Source organism: Streptopelia decaocto, assembly GCF_964273445.1.
Source record: "Streptopelia decaocto genome assembly, chromosome: 3".
In the NCBI taxonomy this organism is placed as follows: domain Eukaryota; kingdom Metazoa; phylum Chordata; class Aves; order Columbiformes; family Columbidae; genus Streptopelia; species Streptopelia decaocto.
In genome coordinates, this window is record NC_138656.1 from 79,215,143 (window position 1) to 79,236,236 (window position 21,094).

The window sequence follows — 21,094 nt, forward strand, 5'->3', positions numbered from 1 at the left end:
TTACTACTACATATATTTCTAAAAAATTCAAAGGAGCAGCTTAATAGTTTATCTAATTAAATAGTTTATCAACTGGCAGTGGATGTTTAAGGAAGGGCTTTCAAGGATCAGACATTTTCTGAACTGTCGCTCTTAAATGTCTGACAATAGGTATTTAAAAATTGGACTGATGTAAAATGCCCAGAACAGAGGCTCTTAGTGGAGTTTGCTGCCACTCACCAATTTATTTTGTCAGAAATAAAAGATCATTCACCAAAAGGTTGGGAGAAAACAAACAAACAAACAAACAAACCCCACCATTATATATTCCTAAAATCATAGGATTTATATATAAGTGGCGACCTTTCCAATAAGGAGCTTATATTAGTACCAATTTCACCAGTTACAACTTAACAAAACAGGAGTAACAGAGGATGTTTAACAATCACTAAACTGGATAATTTTATACATGCTCATTAACAGATCACTATTCGCTTTTTTTTTTTCACAAAGTGAATATAATAACAAAGCGTCTTTTTCCAGCAACAATTCTAGTAAACCCCAAATAAGATTTTCTTCTGCTTTATTAATTCATAAAAATCTCCTAAACTTTATTTGAAAGCATGCCGTAATCATACATGATTTGCCTTTTCTACTCTCCTGTAGCTACCTGGTTTTCAATCTTTTCCTCTTTTTTTCATAAGTTTCTCTTTTTTTTTGTAAGTTTCTATAGGCCTACTACTGTATATATGAATATACAGTATCTAGTAAAATGGGGTCCAAATGGTAGTGCACAGTTCTTACTAGATAATAAAAAAAGCAGTAACACCAGTAACACGTCAGGACTTTAAACTGCTAATTCCTGTTTTCCTTGAAAAAGGTGCACTGTATCAACTCTAATAACTGAGAGATGCATTCCAGCAGTAAATGCTCACCACGGACAACTATATACAATTAATTCACCAACCAATTACAAAACTGGGCAATTTTCCAACTCCTGTACCTGCAGAGCAAACCAGTGACACATTCTGCTTGGTTCTCTTCACCAAGCAGATATTTGCAACAACGTCTCACAAGTGCTGTAAGGCAACGGAAATCCTTTAATTTTAATAACATCCAATCTGCCTGTCAAATCAAATTATTGTCTCAAGGACAAGTAATAAAGACAACTTGAACACACTGTGAGTCAGGAGTAATAATTGATCTCGAATATTTTTTCCCCATGCTATGACCCTTGTGCTTCAAAGGAGCACATCCCAAATACTTCAGAAAGCTCAAGCACAGCCACTTCAAAGCCTGGGGAGGGTATTGTGGTCATGCTACAAGAAAGATCAGTTCATCTTGGTTTCCTCAGAATTCCACACCAATATACTTTATTAACGTGATTAAATCACATACTTTGCGATGCAAATGTGTAAGTGAATTTGTATTTATGTTAATAACAGTTTCAGTAGGGTAGACTTTCCTTCAAATAGGCCAAATGGGAAATGTCCACGTCATCTTTTGACCTCCCAAAAAATTTCCTTCTGTTCTTACAATGGGAATAATCATTCAATTTCAAAAGCTTTTCTATGAGATATAATAGATGTTTGCATATGTATTTTTATATGTCCATTGCATTAACTGAAATTTCATGTCTAAGCTTCTGAAAAAAATATTAGTCACTATAGTCTTTTTTCACATTTTCATCCAGAAGTTGTTTCCTTTCCTGAAATTCTTAAGCAGTTCATAACATAATTTGTAATTTTCTTCTATAAATTACATCTCTTTCCAGACATGAATGTGAAAGACACAGAAATTAGTATTCTTTATTACTGAGCTGTCTCTTTCCATCACAGAAGGAGAAAGATCCATTGTTTGCCAAAAGCCAACATTAAAAATGGTTTAAATGTGAGCCCTATAGCAAGGAAAAAGCTTCCTGGCAGGTTTGTTGAAAAAACAAACAAACAAACAGAAAAAAAAAAACCAAAACAAACAACTGCCTAAGTGAATTATTTCTTTGCTAGACTTTAGCACAGAATAGTGCAGGTTCTGAACAGGCTTTCTGCATTGTCACTCCTTTCCTTCACGTATAAAAATGAGTCTGAGATCTATTATTATTATTATTATTATTATTATTATTATTATTATTATTATTATTATTATTATTATTATTTAATAGCTAGGAATAAGATGAACTTTGACAATGCCATGAAATCAAGAGGAGTTTCTAGTGGAACAGAATACAGTGCATCTTTCTTTAGACAGGATTACAAATCAAACGAGAAAAGAGATTTTTCTACCTAAATAACAAAACAGACATCCACTCTCATCTCTATCACCTCTAGTGTGCACGGTGGACCATTCATAAGTAAAGCAGTCAAGATTGTTCTTATGCTAAATAAAAAAGTAATTTAAAGTGATAATTTATATCAGCGGGCATATTAGATAAAATAAAAAGGAAAGAGTAAGATTTACAAACCGAGTGAGGCATCTGAAGTGCAACTTTGATTGAATAGTGGTATGTAAATGGCAGACATAAAAAGACTCACATAAACACATGAGCTTTTATCACTAATATTCCCAAGTTGCCTAGCATTCTGCTTCTGCACATGTCCAGAACTACTCCAGATAAATCAAGGCCGAGGGGCTCAATACCTAAATCTGACTGAGGTTCTCAGACTAAGCAGTTCCGTGATTCATCTTCACCGGAGCACACAAGCTCCCTCACCCCGCATTGCACAAGGAGCCTCGGCACCGGACCCGCTGTGAGACAGAGGCCCACTCAAATTCTCCACGTATTAAGCTTGGCGTATGCAACACAGGGACTCACTCAGTATAAGTTCTTTCACAGCTCCACCTCCCTGAACAAATTCCTATACACACATATTCAAAACAACCTTAAAAGCTTTCAACACGGCCACCTTGGGAGATTTTCTTTAAAGTAGCAAACTGTGAGCTATAGTGTTTGCATTCCACTCATTAATACCAGCTGTTAATTTCTAGATGTGTTTATTGATGTGCTATTATCAATATATCCTATATTCATAGACTATTAAAATAGCAATCAGGTGTAACGGGAATGGCATATTTACAGGATATAAATTAACTATAGAGAAAAAAATACTATTGCTGACACAATTCCTCAACACTTACCACCTCGAAAGACACTATCAACTGGCATACATATGCAAACAAGTTCAAACAGATTTCACATTGCTAATATGGAACTAGTTTATCCCACAAATGCACAGTGTCCCCTGCTGTGATGAAAGGAGACATACCCAACATATTAAAGTTATGCTGAACAAAGAAAGAGATTTTAGGAAAAGACCCAGTTGTTATAAAAGTACAATATTAAAGCATGTTCTCTACAGCACCAATATCTATTGAAGAAAGCAATGTAGCCTTATATTTAACTGCATCCTCAATTTGGTATAGAAAAAAAAATGCAGAAGAAAAAGGAATCATCGTTTAATACTGAAAATCATATTATTTGCTGATGAAGGTAATTTTTTGAAGTCCAACAACCAGGATTTTCATAACCAGCTTCAGTCACTTCATAATACACAAATCTGCAATTTGGCTACAAGTATGTACCCCTGCCATACAAACAGAACTAACCTCACCTCTTTCTGCTGAACTAAAGGTTGATGTAAACACTCATGAACACTGTGGTTAAGGAGATGTGTTGAAAGATCAGCTGACTGCGTACATCAACCAAACATCACCAGGAAACATTTTATGGGCAGCAAAAAAGTAATTTTAGATTTCAAATTTTATCCTATCAAAATAATCAGAAAAAATTCTGACAATTTTAGAACACTCCAAATGCTTTCATGTTGATTTTGCAATTTTTAGTACAAATTAACTAACAGCTATTACTAACATTTTTTTAAAGCTAGACTTTAAAAAAATCTTCACTTTTAATAATTTCAATTATCTAATTGCAAAAATGGAAAGACTTCATTTTTCAAATTAAATTGGGGATCTTCTACTATTTACCCATGCAAATGTCCCTTCCAATTTCAAAGCGTGAGTTATTGTTATTGAAAAATAATTCTGATGGAGAATTTCAAATCAAGTGCTACCATCAGTTCTTCTGAGGTTGAGAATAAATTTTAATTGTAGAGCTCAATGTGTTAATATTGTCTTTCTTTTAAAAAGTTATTAATTTTCATAGAAAAGAAAAATACTGAGCCACAAATAGCTATCAATAATATTTTTCAATTTAAAAAATACCTATCCCATGGCATTATTTCTCTTTTTTGTATCTCAATTTAGAAAAAAATGTTGAAAAATCAGTGAATTTACCACCTCTGTAGAAATTCTAGATCTGTTAATTTGTGCACACTAAACCTTTTGAAAGCAGCCAACTCAAATCTTTCAACTTATTTACATCTGACTTTTTGCCCTTGTTTTTCCTATTCTCTGAAGCATTGCAGTTTTTTGGAAGACGACAGCTGAAACTGGAGAATACGCTCTTTATTAAATACCTTACACATTACATATCTGGTTACCTATACAGCATAAGAAATCAAAACTCTAAGAAATTTTACAGAAACTGTCCTTGAAAACAAATTTATCTAATGAATTAATTGGAGATAAGTCTATACACAGATGTTCACGAAGTTCAAGTAGTTAGCGGAGCATGACACGGAGAAACAATCGCTGTCTTCTTTCTCATCTTGGTTCCTTGGGGTTTGTGCTCTTGTTGTTCTTATTATTATTACTATTATTATTATACATTTCAGGATTGTGCAGTATTGCCAGTTTTGACAGTCATATCAATTTTCTCGTTTTGCCTCAGCAAAACCACTGTACCCATGAGTAACATGAGTAACCCTCTTCCGCTGGTTCCCTACACAGGTCTGTATCTTGGTGCCTGGTGTCACCAGTGGTAGCCCCGTTGCCTACATCAGGTGAGGTGTCGAACTGTTCAGGCGGCACCTGCTGCTCAAGCAGCTGCTTCTATCTCCTCAGGGAAATGTCAGGAGGAGTATATTGATTCAGCTAATTCATTTTTAGGCTAGTAAATGATTTTAATGGAAGAAAGATTTGTCATGATATGCATGCTCAGTCTGATAGTGGAATGCATCAAGGCCAGGTTGCTTTCAAGGAAACCTTTTTTTTAATGGCATGACCCAAATTCAAAGTTCAGAATGTGTGGTTGACAAGACCTTCCCTTTGCAAGAGCAAGGATTTTATTACACTACCACCAACAGCTGCTTTCATATGATCAAGGAAAGGAGACATTTGCAGCTTCAGAATACAACATAAACTAATTGCAAGAAGATCATGCCAGACTGAACCAAAGGCTTTCTTCTAACAAGACAACTGATATGCTTGATAAAATACCTCTTTGGATTTCTGCAAGGTATTTCATACAACACATGTGAAAAAGGTCAGTTGAAGTTGAAAATACACAGGCTAGCAGTGAAATTGAAAGTGGGATAAGTAATTGGCTAAAGGAGAAACTGCAATAGTTTCTAAAAAAAGTCCAAGAAAATATTTCTATCAGAAAGAGCAAAATTTTCTAAGATGGAGTTTGTTAAGTTTATGATGACAATACAGGAAACTTGGAGACCAAGAAGGTCTCTGTTGGTCCTGGGTTTCAAAATTTCTTATTCCTTATATTCTTTTATCGAATTCTGTTATCTTAACCACCAGTGTATCACCACATTCTGTACATAGCCTATCATTTTTTAAGGTACATTTATCTCCTGAACTACCTGATTTCAATTACCCAAAATAATATTATTAGGACTCATCACTCATGGCCTAAGCAATAATGTCCGTCACACTCAAAAGCCCATTTAAGCCATTTTCAGTGAAAAAGTAATCAATGTATTTCTTTTCTACCACTAGCTTTACTGTTGTGCCTTTTCTGCTTCTTTCATTCTTATTAGTTGCCTTTCTCAATTCTTCACCATTTCTCCTGCTTTTCTGTTTTTTTTCTTAATATTCATTAACACTTGTTAACACTGTTTTCCTTAGTGAATATGAGGAATGCCAATAGCAATGATACATTCTTTTGCACACCTTGCCTGCCAGATTCACAGTTCAACTTTGCTTTTAGAAATTATCTTGTCTAAAGCACGGATATCAACACTACAGATTTGGGAGACACTAAACAAATCCAAAATATATTTAAGCCTTTCTCCTTTGTCCTCGCCAACTTGAAAAATAAATGGGGGGGGTGGGTAAGTATTTGGGGTTTATCTGAAGTTCCTCATGCCTTTTTCCGGACTTTCTGTGTGGGTAAGACATGTCTAATCAACCCCTAAACCAAATTTCTTTCCTGCTCTCTGTGTGGGCGTTCTGCAGGCAGCTGTTCTGCATGTGAACTAAAAATTAAAAAATATCCTTACCTTTTAGGTGGATCTGTGATAAGCTTCGCTCTGCTGGAAATCGCTCTCATACACATCATGCACAAGCCTTACAGGCTAAGAGACCAGTACCTAATAAAAAATTCCAAGTCACTGCACGTAATAGGTAATGAAGTGCTGGTTCTAGGCAGCAGCACAGGAACTTCAGGTGTTTGCTTAATATTCACTAAGCATATTCCTAAATAGTCCATGCACATTTTGTAAAATTTCTTTCACATAATGCTGCACTTTTTTAGATCCTATAAAAGACACTTGTTCAATAATATCCCTAAGTAGCTGGGCTTGGGGAAAAGGTATCATTTGCACAAAAGAATTAGAAAGATATTTAGTAGAAAATGACATATCTTTGAATACAGCCTTCCAGTAAAATACTATAAGAACTTAGGCAAAGCAACTTAATGTTTGCATTGCTTGTATTTCATTAGCAAAAAAGAATTTGAATTATTAATTTAAACACATTTAAAGCCTAAATAGCACAGACAGGAACACATTAACAGGTTAACATCTAATGATCATATACATACGTCAAAAAAGGTAGTGTAGTTAGTGAGCTTCTGAATTAGTAAAATAATATGCATGAAAAAAATAAAACATACCTCTTGTTTCTAACAACTATTTTTTTTTCTCTTCCTACATTTCTACAGCCACTTATTTCTGACAAATGTTTGCCACCCAGCTTTTTATAAAGTCAATGTCTAATGGATTGTTAAGTACAGAAAATTAAAATACAGGTGGATAAAGAAGTAAAATTACATAATAGAAAAACTACCATATGAAACAAATTGAGGTGTATTGAGATTACCAGTTCTCAACATTAATAAAATCTCAATGTATGGCTCAAAATTTAAAAAGCCTTTAAAATGGTAACTCACTTTTCTAAAAATATACATTGTTTTGGCTTATAAAAAGAGACAGTCAACAGCAATTTTTACATAAACTAGATTGCTGACAAAATTATTTCAAAACATTAAAAATAGTGTATAAAAATGTAGGCTGGATGTGTAATTCTAATTCCACAAGGACAGTCTCTTCCTCAGCAAGAAAGCCTCTAACATCAGTTAAGTCTCCTTAGCAGCCTGTGAACAATGTGGCAGAATGTAGCCCGCAAATATCTTTAGAACAATGCACAGCGTACACCTTCTTTCTTCATAATCCATATTAAAATGTACAGTAGAAACAGCCTTAGGCATTATTCTGTTCCCCTCACACAAAACTCCAGGATCCAGGAACTCTTTGCTTCCCCTCAAAACACACTGAACCTTCTTGTTGTTTTCTTGCCTTCTTCTATAAGCAATAAATTTAAGGAAATACACAAATATGTGTGTGTGTATGTCTCTGTGAACCTCATCAGGGAGAAAATACTATAGCAAAGGAAGACAAAAGTGGAGTCGAATTGGCTTAAAAATATTCAGGCAACAGATTGCTCTTAAACTCTTGGATTACTTTCCAATGTCCAGTGATATTTCTCACTTCTTCTCAAGGGAGAGTGAAAGAATTGCCTATTTTTCCTGAGAGGTAGGACCTTTAAAGACAGGTAATGGCCATTCTGCTGCAAAATCACATAACCACAGACTCGGCAAACTTGATATTTAAGTTGAGCAATAATTTCAGGGATGTGGATTTTGAAAAACGGTTATGTTTCTCCATCTCACTATGGCATCTTTCTGGGGTAAGATAAACCTGATGTACACACATGTAAGATTCATACAGAAGTTCCATAAGTGAGAAAAATAGGAGAAAAGGCAACATCTCCATTAATAAGCAAACACAGGCCAGGTGCATGAAATATACCCAAACCAGTGCAGATGCAGGTAGAGCACTATTGTAAGTCTATTTTTGCATGCCCGTTTAAATTCTGTAAGCCTCCATAAATGCAGTTATCATTACCATTGTTGCCTTATCATTCTCAGTGATTGCTCTCTTTCAGTCAAGTACAAAGGCAGACTGAATATAAATGTTTTGTCATAAAACTGCTATTCAAACAATAAAAAGGGTTATAATAGTACTAAAAAAATCACCCCCAGGGCTGCAGCACAGACTGGTAGTATGCATATTCAGCCAGCACAAAGCAGTTCTAGTCACATTCTTCTACCCATAGGACCCTTCCACCGCATCTGTACTTAATATCAGCATGTTGCCAAAAGTGATCCAGGTATTATCAGGTAGTCAAGACATACAGAACATTTTGGAATCTCACTCAATAAGAGGAACACAGCTTAATATTATTGTGTATTTGTATTGAATTCAGCAAATATCAACAAATCTAGCTTAAGGATTTGTCTTTAATTTTTGAAAAGAATACTGCTTCAATTATGTTTTCTGCCTTTATCCAAAATTGCTTTTGTTGGTCCCAGGTCTAGCCATGTAGTGCCACCCAGGGGCCAACTGCAACATGGTTCAACACTGCCATCTTGCCAAATAGCCTGAAAAAAGCATTATGCAATACATCCCAGACCGTCTTCTGTACAGGCTTGAGTATTCTTTTTAAAACGTCTTAGAGGCTTTGGTATCCTTTTTTGTAGCATAGAGACAAGAGAGGTAGAGTCAGGTCAGGCAGGGAAAGGTGAAAGAACATGTAGCAAGCAAGGGACCACCAAAACAAAACAAACTAATTACTCCCATAGAGTGACAGGATGGTTATCTGATACAAAAAAAAAAAAAAAAAATAGAGAAAAAAAGAAAACAGAAGAAAAAATGGGGGGGAAAAAAAAAAAGCAGCACAGGTAGAATTTAAAACAAAAGGTTTATCAGCACCAAAAGCCCACTGCCCTGGGTAAATGTGCTTCCTTGCAACAATAAAGACAAATAAAGTACTAAAAAAGGATAAAGCAGGAGATTACAGACCTAGCTGTGGTTTGATAAATGGCACTCTACTCCACTCTGCTTATTGTGTACTTCATACCTCGCTCTTGAATATGGAAGAGAATTTTATTAAAGATTTAGCCACGGTGGTGGTGGTGACTGGCTCACAGTAATTTTCCTACAAAGTAGTTTAATCTATCACAGGGCAGACAGTGCACCTTCTTACCATGTATCATATCTGTCTATTGAGTAAGTGCTATCCAAATCCAATTTCTTTTCATTTTTGGAACCCGTGATGCATATTCAAGATACATTTTCTTTTTGTCTGTGGCCTAAATTAGGTGCTGTATAAAGAAAAAAGAAAGAAAGAAAAAAAAAGTGAAGTAATAAAAAGACTGGACTCTGGAGGTTACATTTCTCAGTGGGCATTTTTTTTTCCCCTAAAGATTCAGTACAGTACTAATGATGCAAAACAATGGGCATGTATGATTGTCACTGCACTCACGATACTGCCAGTGCACAGACATACCTCCAAATCATCGCCCCAGCTCTTACAGGTGAAACTTATAAAATCACTGCAATAAAGCCTTTATTTAATATTTCAATGCTGTTTTCTGTATTTAATTAAAATAATGATGAAAATCATTGTACTTTATTTTACCGCATGACCTGAGGCTGGAAAAATTGTTGGTTTAGGTAATCAAAAATAGAGTTGAAGAACTTAGAAATTAGAGAATGGTTCTCTTTTTTTGCCTAACCAAGCCTAAGATACAGCTTCTAACAGTTCCTTCATTTTAACTGTAAATTACCCTATATGATTCAACAAGAATCTAAATAATCAAGTACTTCTCGCATCTGATAATTTCTCGTTTCTGATAAGCATTTCCTCCTCGTCCACGGCTTCTGGTTTAGGGACTGGGAGAGTTTTCCATTTCTTTACTACTGTACATCTGCTGAACATGTTCACCAAACTGAGAGAAAAATTCAAGATGTCTACTCTGAAACTGATTGTCACATCTAAAGGCCCCTTTTTGGAAGCTACCTTTAATATAGAATATAGTAGTCATTCCAGGTCATCAGATCATAAAATATACAGGTAGTTCAACAAACTTTTCAGGCACAACTAAAGGTGATGGACTTGGTCCTTTGTGGATCGTATTCTCTCTGTATTACATTCTGATTCCATGTTCTTTGTTAAACCAGCACCTAAGATCAGTGTGTGCATTTCAAGGTGCTAATCAGAACATTTAATCTAATAGAATGTTTGAATTTATGCTGCTACACTATGGGTGATTATTGGATGTTAAATTTTCTGTGCCAAGAGAAAATAAAATGTATATATATATGAGCATTTTTAACCTATAGTAGTTTCCAAAGGGCAACCTTGGAAATCTGAGAGTCAGCCTAGAAGAAACAGCTGATGTCATCAAGCCTATTCCAGCTTTGGTCCTACGGAAGAATCTTTTCCAGGTTGTATCAACAAGAATTTGCCTTTCAAATTGATCTTTTTTTGACACATGCAACAGGCTGAAAGAGTTACCTCTAACATGTTTTTTTTCACTTGATATCCATGATATCATAGTTTTCTCTTGGACTTTCTTTTTCTAATCTCTGTCTTCTTATCACCATATTTTTCCTTAATAATTTAAACATCACCATCCCAGTGACTGCAGATGTAATCCCATTCAGGTCTGAGACTTCAACAACAGCAGAGACTATAAAAAATCATGTTCACATACTCAGTACTAATGATTTTCATTAGTCTCTGCAAAATGTGTGCAAGACTAACAATTTCAGTCCATATTTTGGCTTAGATAAAGCTACTGAAAAAGCAAGTCAGGCTAGTGTACTCTGAGTTTTCTGAGGGCTTGTTACTCCCTAAAAGCTTTTCTCAGTCTTTCCTAATCAGTTTCCTGCCTCTACCTGGATAACACTTAGAGACAAATTGAAAGGATTGCCATATTTTTCATTTTATCATGGGATTTCTTCCCTGATTCCATTACAGATCATATTTTTGTCTAGTCAATGATATAGACTGCTAACATACACTTTGAATGAAAAAGCATATAGATTAACCCTTTCATTTTCTAGTATTTCAGTTTTTTCCACAGTGTTAATATTAAAGAAACTCATTATTTATTTTGTTCAGATGTAAATCACTCCATGTCATGTTTCTTCTAAGCTGACAGTTTAGTGATTTTTGACTGCTATGTCCACTACTGCTCCTGCAAAGGGTATTCTCTGAGGTAGCAGGGCCTGAAAGTACTTTAAACGGACTTGAAAATTGATGGAGTTCAGTTATTGCAATTTTTCATCAAAAGGCAGGGTTTTTCTGGACTTGTTATGTTTTCTAAGGTTACAGTTGTGGTACTTCTTTCGGTCTTCTAATGCCATCCTGCCTAATGTTTTTTTTGTAGCACTGCAGGTCCTCTGTCTTATCCACAGCATTGGGGCACTGCCTACTCTCTCTGAGCATCTTTCTAGTCTTACTTTACTCTTACTTAGAAAAGAAAATGACATTTTAGACTTGAATTGGTCAGTGTCAGCTTTCCAAAGCTTTCTGTTCAAGGTCCCAGACCCATTTGAGTTTCAGAGAAAGGACTCAATTAGCTTCCAATCCGCAATATGTAAATTCGTCTTTAAATAACTCCCAAACACTTACAGAGCTTCATCTTTGCTTAGAAAATGTTTAGAAAAAGCATCTGGTTTATATTTGTAAGGAATGGAGTACTCTTCAGATTTCTCTAATACAACTAGTTTTCTTAGCGGATTTAACCGAGAACTACTGAAAACATCAAGTGATTGTCATCCTACCAAAAGAAAGAAGACCACCACTTTATGCCTTTATTCTGAGGTATCTATTTCTTGCAGTTCTGTAAGTGCTGTTTAAATCTTACTCTGTTGTCCTACACATCTTCAGCTAATTTGTAATGGGTAGAGACTTAATAACTCCCTTTTTCCATCAAGGATATTTTCTCAGTTACTTGTGGTATTTTATCTCGTGTTACTTGTGGTATTTCATTTTCTTGAGGAAACATTCTGATTTATGGAGTCTGACGAAGGCTCGTATCATTATTATCTGAGTTGCAGTCATTCTCCACTGCAGACTACTCGATACTACAGATTGTACTAACCAAGTACAATTTGCCATGGGCTTTCACAGCTTCAGTTTCCTGCAGATGGGACCAAACCCCTGTAGATGATATCAGAGACAAGATAACTGAAAAAAAAAACTTACACAATCACTGTCAGTAAGGATACTGTCCAGATAGGCAACAATATGAGCAAAGGTGAGCAAAACGAGACTTAAAGCTCTGCTTAGGTCAACTGTCACAGCACCAAGGAAGAAGGTTGCTCAGTTTCTATGCTGGAAGGAGAAACTTAAATGAAGTATTCCACTCACCTGGGAAAGAAGATAGTGGCCATTTGAAGAAGATACTTTGAACATGAAGAGCAACCAATATTTAAGAACTAAATAAATGAGCATTCTGATTTCTATATTAAATAGCCTGGCGCATGTAATTTCAAATATGAAAAAAAGAAACTGAGGAGAGAATAACTTCAGGAGCACCTCAGGCCAATTCAAAATTTCTGAAAATCTTTCACTTTGGATATGAGAAAAATGCAATTGTACATGAAAGAGACCTATCAGCTTAGATATGTGTAGAAATAACTTGCTGTAGGAACAGAATTACAGGAATATTGTAAGTCATAAACACTGACAGAAAGCACAGAGGAAAAAAATCACAACATATTTGTTAGAATTAGATATGCCTTTACTTATCATTATATTCAGAATGTTACATTCATAAAAGCTTACGACAATATCTGACCAGAAGGAAAATAAAATTTGAATAGAAAAATTAGAAATCAATAATACAGTGAAGAAAAGTCTTAGCGTACTTTAGAGTAGCTTGCAAACTGAGTGATCAGAAAAACTGATTTAGCTACACTGTTATAGAATGAACTTTCATATTGATCATAAATACTACATTTAACATGCATCTGCTTTGTTGTCAAATAGTTTTGTTGATGAATTACAATAATGTAATTACAATATATAATTAATACTATATAATAATTGAATCAATGTCATTCCTGAGGCAAATTAAATCTTTCTTTTCATTTCATACAGAGGTTGGTCTTCGTCTGCAGACATCTATATAAACTTAGAATTCTAACTTGCAATGGTAACCAAGCACTAATGCAGCTATTGTACACCCACACACCTCTGGCTGTTTATACTTTCACTGGTTTGAGAAAACAAAAAAAATCTGTCTTGAGCCAACTGTGGACTAATACCTAAATTCAGATCATACTTTGACAAAATCGGGACGTTCTGTCCTAGAACATTACTTCAGGCTAGCTGCCATATTTTAGCAGGTAGATAGCATTTCTCTGAATTTTTGCATCCATTGAGATGACAAAAAACTTCTCAAGCATTTACCCATTTACCTAGTTTACTAGTCAAAGATTTTGAAACCTACGTTCCTTTTTGGAGTTTTTCACCATGGAGTTTTCAGAACCTCTCTCTCCTCTCTGTTTTAAGCCACTATAGGGGTTTTGGTCCTGATTCTCAAATAGAAGAGTAAACACTCCTCTCATTTTCAGTAATTGAGTCTAAAGAATAAGTTGCATTGCTTCTTACTTGACCGAGGACAACATGAATTAGAGCAATAAGAAACTATATTGCAGCAAGAAAGTAAGACTTTAGATGAAGAAATCTTAACATTACACATCAGCAATCAAAGATGATAAAAAATTGTTATTTTAAAACAATCTATAATCAGCTATTAAACATTAGTTCAAAATTCAGATTAAACTTACAAACTCTAGATGTACTGAAATATGGATCTACCGATACCATTTCAACATAAAATCAAATTTTGGTCATGGCATACACCCATAATACAATAACGTAAAATATGTATTACAACTTCAAATAAGATTAAACATATTTGACTATTTCATAAAGTATTTACAAGCAATAGACCAAACCCTGTAATTCTCCTAAATCAGAGCAGCTCTCTTAAAATTTAAGTAGCAGCATGGGTACTCTACACAGACCCTATCTGAGAAATTGACCAAGGAAAAGTTTTTTTCTAAGTAAAAAATCATCTTTTTAAATAAATTTGATTAATAGGAAATAAAGAAAAATGTCTTTTTTAATTGTATTGCTTTCTCCACCTAAAGCAAAAAAAATTGCTGTCAGAGATCTAATTTTGGCACAAGCACCAACAGATATCCCAGATATGTCCAGATAACTGGCATCACACTGTGCTTTCCCTTCTCAGCTACTTCTGTCGAGACTTATATCCTGACATGTTCACAGCAAGCATGTACTTCTTTAGCCCCTCTGCAGGATTCGGTTCTCAGTCTGGACCAGAAACACCAAGTAAGCCAAGCAAGACATGCAGCGTGCGACAGCTGGGCAGAGCATCCTGCCTTCAGGTGGGGAGGGTCCACCCTGCCCTCTAACTTGGATACCTCAAACTTTCAGTGAATGTTTGGACTATTTGGTAACCAAAGGCTCAATATAGTTAAAGAAATAAAAAACAGTCATTAAGCATCACACACAGCCATCACACTCAGATGATACTCTAATAGCATGTGTAATATATGTAGTTGGTCCCTCTGTGTTTGGTGCGCAAGTTGGACTCTTCAGCATTTGATTGAGTAAAAGCTAGAAAGGAACTTTCAAACACAAATATGCTTGATGCTGCTTAGATTCTTCAACTGGTTGTTTTGTTTTGTTTGAGAATTTTTAACATATATCTTTCCCCCTACAACACAAACATCATTCACTTACACAAAAAGTAGGGTCAGCTGTTATGGTTGTATACGCAATAAACAGAAACAAGCAAATATATTTATTCTTGTTAAAAGAAATAATAAAATCTAGGAAATATTCAGAGATGCAGAAAGGTTCCTCTATCCTCCTTGAGCTCATTAAGAAAGTGAATAAGGAAATTACCTCTTCTGCCTATGTATTCAATATCAGTTCTATCTAGCAACAGCATGGTTTCATTAGTATCTGTCACAACATTAGCATTATATTCGAAATAGCTTGAAGCCAATATTCCCAGGTACAACACTCCCAAACCCTGGGACCAAACCCAGATACAGGCTGTGCAACATGGAATGCCTTTGTATCTTCTGAATGACGATTTACTGCTGGAAAATTTCACTTTTATTTCTTGGTCTCATCTATCCAGGACTTTTTCATATAACCCATGGTTAACAATGTGTTTTTCTAGGCTAAATTACTGAAGACATAATGATATTCAGAAAGTAAAAAAAAAAAAAAATCACTGAATTATATTATTGCTCAATATAAATATTTGCCCAGAAGTGTTTCTCTAATCAATATTTAAAGTGAGTCAAGGAAGTTTAATAGCTAAATCTTGCTCTCATTACATGTCATCATCCTTTATCTGATATCTTCTGAAGCTGTAGACCCCTCAGAGGTTGAGAGAAAGCAAACAATTAATTTCACAAAATTTTCATAAGAAAAAACTTCTCATTTGAAAAAATATAACAAAACTAGATTAACATTTCCATGCAGTCAGGATGGCACTAACACAATGCAATAATTTCTTTAGTAATGAAATACACTTTGATCCCATTATACGTTTCAGAAATAATTATATCCTGTCAAAGCATAAAAGAAAATGAAAATACAAATGGCTCACAAACAAAAATCATTGTAAATCATGAGCAATATAGGGATATCTATTTAAGACAAAGACTGTACTTAGGGAGTATGTGTATGTATGTGTGCACGCATGCTTATGCACATATTGTTGTGGTGCCTGCCAGAAATTACTCCTGATCTGGTGTCTGCTATTTCTGTCACTATGCCATTGTGACAGACCTGTGCTGGAATCCAAGTTAAATGTCTCTTTGAACTACCATTTTCAGTGTACCAGTGAATAAAACCTATTCCTGGTTTCATTCTGTTATGAAGATATCTCCTATTCCATAAAAAGTGTTACCAAACTTTCCCATATGAACATGATATCAAAACTTTTTGCAGCATGGTCACCAATGAGAATGAGCATGGAAGAACTAGATGACAGACACTTAAAGGACTAAAACATTTTCTTATGGTGTACTTGTCTCTTATAATAATGCCAGCTCTGAATTGGAAAACCAAAGCAGCAGGTGCTACCCTAGACACTGACCCAGACAAAGGTCTCTGCCCCAAACTGCTTACTAAGAAAGCACAAGACCAACAGAAACTCTTAGTACTGAGGGACAGGTAGGAAAGTCAAGGAAACAACCCTATCCATGGAATAGTCAGAAGTCTCTAAATACCAGCTAGGTTTATTAATTACAAATTATCCTGTGAATGTGCTATTTTTAGGCTGAAATGCTGAAAGTTGCCTAGGGGAATGAATGCTTAATTTCTGCAGGAGCTCTGTAGCCAAATCAAGTTTTCTAGATAATTTTGCATACATCACTTGAGTTTCTGGGTAAAACAGAAATATTTTTGAACCCAAGTAAATGCACAGACTGTGATTCACTTCACTCATTAGTAGATTAAGTGATTATTTTTTTTTTTAATTTGATGCAAAAAAATTATCTGTGTTACCTCCCCAAAGCTTAAATACATCTTTTAAGAAATGTTTAACACTTAAAAGTTCTAGTTAATGCAGTATTTTCCATGTAAAGCTTGATTTGCTGTGGTGAATTATCAAAGGTGGCACAGACCTCTCAGATCAGCAAAAATCAAATGAACATTCCTAGTCTCATGGTCTTTTGTTGCAAAACTGGGCAAAATACATTGGCACACAGGTACAATTACTTCAGTGCTTTCTCTGCTGTCACATTTGTACCTAGGATGCCTACAACAGCAGTGACAAGCTTAGCACAAAGAATGAGACAATCAAGAGCCAGGGAAACAAAACAATTAGAAAAAAATGACCTGAACCAAAACAAAACGCAACAAAAGCCACAGCATATCATCAATAAAGAGAATTTTATTCATGTGCTCTGTTCTTCTCATTGATTAATTATGGCAAGTGTGGTTTAGGAAAACATTTTAAGAAAACCTCTCAAGAATCTTGAAGTCAATTATCTTATGGAAGTAAGATAATGTAGAAGTGATAGTACTAGAGGGGAAACCTGGTAGGACTGCTGCTGCTGACTACTTATTTTCACTGTGTTAAAACAAAAGTCACCTTGTATTTCTGAGTGAATGTAGCAGTTTTTATCTATGCCTTAGCAAAACAATGCACAAATTCATTTTTACCTATGACATGCTTTTAGATGGTCCCATAAAATGTACTTTGAAAATCTGGATTCAACACACTACTAGATTGCAGTGCCCAGTGTTGCTTTACAGCCATCTGCCTTATGGCCAACATTGACCTCACTATCTAATTTCTCATTGCTTAAATTCTTATCTGGCAATGGAGATAATACTTCTCTATACTTATGTACTTCTTCTTTACAATACTGTACTACTTCTGTACATCATTACATTGGAGGTTTGAAGAACCAAAAGACTATGAGAATAGTTGTTGCAAAGATACAGGTAAAATGGCATCATTCATCCAGAGCTTCAGCTGTGTTAAAAGTGGATCCCTGTTGTGTTTTGTACTCCAGATAAAGGTGAGAAAAATCAATACGGAACTTAACCATAATGAAACAAGCATTCTCAACCTCTTCAAGCTAACACCACTTAAAAGTATATAAAGTCACACATCAAAAATATAAGTTATGTTTAACTGCTATCCAGCTTGTCTTTTGTTGATGTTTTCCAGTCAGACCACAGATGTCAAACACCAAAATAAGTTCAGCTGTCTGAAACTGGGATGCAAGGCACAGGGAAGAAAAGATTTCTCAAGAAGATTGTTTTTGCAATATAGGGAAGGATTAATTGCTATATAATAACATAAATGTACTAATAATGCCAAGAACAGAGGTGGGAGAAAAAAGGTAAACTTGGATTTATAGCACCATGGCTAAATTTGGATAAACTTCCAGAATCTTAATTCAGCACAGAGTGACCCCAAGTGAACGAGGCACATGGGACAAGCCACAAAGAAACTACAAGTAGCAGAGGGGCATAAAGGTGTCCCCGTGGCCTCAAACTATTAATTAGCAACTAGCAAAGCTGTACCACAGATTCACCGCTCCCACATTCCTCCTCCAGCGGTTGCTGCTAGTCTGCCTCATTATCATCTGGATGGAAAACAACACTCTTTCCTGGGAGTTCTCTGCAACATTCTTATTGATTAAGTTCCCACAGTGTTAAATCATTCTGTAGCTTTCACTCCATTCTACCCACCTTCCCACCCTTGAATAATAAAAGCTTTGGTGGATTTATGGGGGTGGTGCAGCAGATGAGGAGCGTTTGATAAACACCATAGCACAACCCAGTTTCTATTTATGCAATGCCCTTAGCTTCAGAACATTTCACATGCCAAGACAGTATTTTAAAAAGCAAAATTAAACTAATCTGACTTTGTTCTTGCTTGTATACTGGTTCCGTTACCCTTAGGAATCTCTGCCAAACAGATCCAAATGTGTCCTTTCCTGGCTGTAGTGAATTTGAAATAACAAGGAAAAAACCCAACAAACTAGTAAGGCAATGATGGCTCTCTTTTCATCAGCCTTCAAGCTGGAGTTACCCAACAACTTCAAAATACATTTCATGTTATTTTTTCACAGGCATATGTCTAACATACGGAAATCTACGTAACACTTTTTTTTTTTTAAAAAAAGGCAATAATGAAAATGTAATTCCTACTAGAAATAAAACTGAATTATCTCTCATTGTGAAAGAACCTATCCAGAATCACGGATCCTTACGTCACTGGAACAACAATATAAGCTTAGATTTAAGATTAATATAGTCTTGGCTGTCTTATTTTGGAACTGGCGATAACAGGGGATTTTTTTTTTTTAATGGGTCATGCATTAAGGAGACCCTAAGGGTTAAGTTTCCCTAGAAGACCCAGGCAAGGGAAGATGCAACTTCCAAATGGACTCTGAGCTATCCTGAGGGGAAACAGGCTGACAAAGAAGCCTCAGGAGAGATGTTCTGAAAGTGTAAAACTAATGATTATTAGCCAGCAAAAAAAAGTTTGAAAGTGACTGAAAGCACCACTTCAGAAAAGACCAAGATAACTGTATGTTAGAAAGGAGGAAAGAGGAATATGAGGCTGAACCAGCTTTTTGCAACATGACCAAGTGATAAATTTCAGTCAATAGGGATTCTCAGTTGAAAATTGAATATTTCCCATTCAGCAACAACAAATTAAACCCACCAAAATATAATGTCTGTTATATTATCCAATCACTATAGCACTTTAAAAATCCTACTAAGGGAATTCTTGTTATGCATAGAAATGTTTTCTTAAGTAAAACATTAACAAGATTTTATTTTTAACTCAAAATGCACCATTTTGAACTCAAAATCTGCATTTGTGAAATGCAGATTTCACAAATCTCTGTACAGGAAGGGACTAGAGTTCAAGGCTTTTACTATCTGCTTCATATTACTGACCATTAATGTAACTACCTCACTGATCAGCTTTTGTTCTGCCCATGGTTGCACACCATATAAGTTCTAGCACCTTACTGCACGCAGCAAGTAGATTGACTCTCCCCAAACAAACAGCATGGCATAATTGGTTAGCAGATTGAGAGAGGTCCTCCCTCCCCTCTACTCCGCCCTGGTGAGACCGCATCTGGAATATTGTGTCCAGTTCTGGGCCCCTCAGTTCAAGAAGGACAGGGAACTGCTGGAGAGGGTCCAGCGTAGGGCAACCAAGATGATTAAGGGAGTGGAGCACCTCCCTTATGAAGAAAGGCTGAGGGAGCTGGGTCTCTTTAGTTTAGAGAAGAGGAGACTGAGGGGTGACCTTATTAATGTTTATAAATATATAAAGGGTGAGTGCCACGAGGATGGAGCCAGGCTCTTCTCGGTGGCAAACAATGATAGGACAAGGGGTAATGGGATCAAGCTGGAACACAAGAGGTTCCACTTAAATTTGAGAAAAAACTTCTTCTCAGTAAGGGTGACAGAGCACTGGAACAGGCTGCCCAGAGAGGTTGTGGAGTCTCCTTCTCTGGAGACATTCAAAACCCGCCTGGACATGTTCCTGTGCGACCTCACCTAGGTGTTCCTGCTCCAGCAGGGGGATTGGACTAGATGATCTTTTGAGGTCCCTTCCAATCCCAAACATACTGTGATACTGTGAATTTCTCTTTCCTACACCCATTTTTACACCAGCTAGATGTTGTCACACATGGGCTCTTCGGCACATTCAGCTCAGGGAGGTCTGTGCCCACTGTTCACCCAGGGGACTCCGCGCTGCTGCAGCATCAGCAGGAGCTGAGCCTGCAGTGAGGACAGGCGGCTTCTTCTGTAACCAAAGGGATACTTTCGCTTTTTGCATTTCTTTCTGCCTGGATATACCATTAATTCATTGTTGAGAGGAAACATATTCCCAGAAAAAGAAGGAAAATGACCAATATTCTAATGCTGATACTCTAAGCACCTGCTGATACCAGGCACTTACACTTTGATTCAACAGGTGAAGGATAACACTGCAGGAAAGAAATTAAACAACTACATTGAGTTCAATACAAAAAATTGAAATCTCAGATCACCAATATGCTTTAAACACTGTAAAATTCATGGCAGGAACAAGTTTGTTATTTCTAATTTCTAATATTTCTTTTCAGTGGTGACCAATGATAGGATGAGGAGCAACAGGCACAGACTGAAGCACAGGAGGTTCCATCTGAATATGAGGAGAAACTTCTTTACTTTGAGGCTGACAGAGCACTGAACAGGCTGCCCAGAGTGTGGAGTCTCCTTCTCTGGAGACATTCAAAACCTGTCTGGACACGTTCCTGTGTGATCTGCTCTGGGTGAACCTGCTTTAGCAGGGGGGTTGGACTAGATGATCTACAGAGGTCCCTTCCAA